Below are 2,329 nucleotides of genomic sequence, written 5' to 3' on the forward strand. Positions count from 1 at the left end.
TGCATATATCTAGGTTGACTAAAAGTATGTGCTAAAAAGCCCAGTACAAGGTCCCTGCAGCATTTTGCGTTCAGCGCTCGACAAGACTAATTCAATAACTGTCTTCACGTTACTTCAAAGGATGAAATATCTTCTTGGTGTAATTTTGGCATGTTGCTGGCTGTTGCAGCTCACAAGGTATACATATCCATTCAATAACTTTCTATTAACTGCAGCTATAGGCATTATTGATTATTAAGGCTACGTTTAAAAGTGGAAAGTACGGCTAAAATGTTGTTTTTCATTGCATCCAAAGTATAAAAATCAGTAGTACATTTCTCGTTCATGAATGCGATTATACTAGTTTTTATCAAAAATACGTGGTTACCCGTATCAAAATATATCATTTGTTTCCGTTTTTCTCGCTATTTCTGTCCTACAGAAGTTGAACAATAAAGCCTTCTTTGAGAATTTGAATTCCTCATATTATTATCTCAATGTTTAGAAAATGAACTGGTACCAAACAATAGTCATTTAAGTATAGTTTCGCTGTTACCATCAAAATGACTTTCACTATGACCACTGAGCCTTAGTTTGAAAAGTCGTTGACTCAATCTGCGTCTACTTGAGCTACTTACGTCTACTTGAACACCGCCCCCTCTCATTATCGTCTTTAGCTTAAGCAAACAAGTATCATACACAACGTTACTTCAAGGGAATATTGTTGAAGAAATGCTACTCGCATTTGATAAGAATGATGAGAATATTTCATAAGTTAAGTTGTCATGAATCGAAAACTTGTGTCTTTGGCTTAGAATCGCGCTGACCTTAGTCACCGCATCATTTGTATGTCAGATTTTAGCTGTTAAATAGGAGGGATTATTTGTCTGTGTCAAACGCATGGCAGCAATGTGTGGCTTGGATGTCCATATATGCTTCGGATTATCATATCAAGCTACTTCGCCATTGACGACTGCCGTGCATATGGCCAAACCCAAGATACCTTCATGAAACGGAAAGATTTAACATAATATTCAATATAATGGCAGACTCTTCTCAAAAGTAATGTAAGATTTGCTTTTCAATTTCAATGCATTTTATTGTCTTGACTTCTCTTTAATATCATTCTTTCCCTTTCCCTTTCGACAATAAGTCAACGGTGAACGATAAATAGCCTAAAAGCACAGCTTCAATTCCTAAATGCAAAGGTTTGTCCTACCAGGAGGCTGCAGGCAGAGACAATAGGATCGCCCTTACGTTGTCAGGACAGTCGGATAATTATGAAACTTAAAAGTTATCACATGAAACTTACATTTCATTGCGACATTCTGTCAATTAGGACTTCATAAAGCATTCATTATAATGGAACATCCTGTAAAAGCTTTCAGGAATCTCCGTAGATGTCAAGGCAGTCCATGTCTCCCAGCCGCTGGAATCCTGTCCAATTCTCAGCATTCTAGTATTGAACCTTTGGAAGCAGATGTGGGACTCGGTAATGTTAACAAAACTACTCGCATTTCACAAAAAAACCGAGAGCTAAATGATCTTAACTAATTATATTTCGGTTGACAAAGCCCCGAATTGTACGTGATTGGTCACATTCTACAGTACATGCTAGTATGTAAATATTTTTTTCTGAACAAAATAAGGAATTGTGTGTTAACACAAATCTAGTTTGTAAGTCCACGGAGCTAGGCCGCCGGGAGAACAAACCTATCCCGAAGTCAATATGCATTGCTGATGTAGACATCTTGGTACCCGCTATCTAGCTACCCATTTTGCACATGGCACTTGACCCCAGCCTTGTTTCAAGCTCCTGGTCCAGGTTCACTCATTTTAGGCCATAGACTGCCTGCCACGCTATTACAATACTCCCTGCCACTCGTCTTTTCCATTATCCAGCCCTCCATTCACTGCTTTATTCTATCTTACTATGTGCCAACATTGACAATGCCTCCTCGAAAAACGCACAAGAAGTCTGCACCACGCGTAACACTGTACATCCGCCCAGGGCCCAGTGACCCATTCAAGATCAGGGACGCAAAGGGGCATCTACCACAGTTGACCGTCTCGCCGCCGAAAAACGTCAGACTACCCCGTCTTCACTGGCCACCATAGTGACGCCTGCCCTCGGTCTATCACACCCTCTTTCAGGCGACGTCACCATTACAACGCCATGGGACGGCACTGCAATATCAACGAACGAAGCATTCCCTCAAACTGGAGCCGTGATGTTGGGAAATGTTCTCCGCCCTGCAGACCTCAATGGCCGACATGGCCGCCAGCACATAACACTAACATAGAAATCTACTACAGCAGCGCCCTCTCACTGACCTGATTGGACAAGCCC

This window comes from Ptychodera flava, chromosome 14 (genome assembly GCF_041260155.1).
Source record: "Ptychodera flava strain L36383 chromosome 14, AS_Pfla_20210202, whole genome shotgun sequence".
Taxonomy (NCBI): Eukaryota; Metazoa; Hemichordata; class Enteropneusta; family Ptychoderidae; genus Ptychodera; species Ptychodera flava.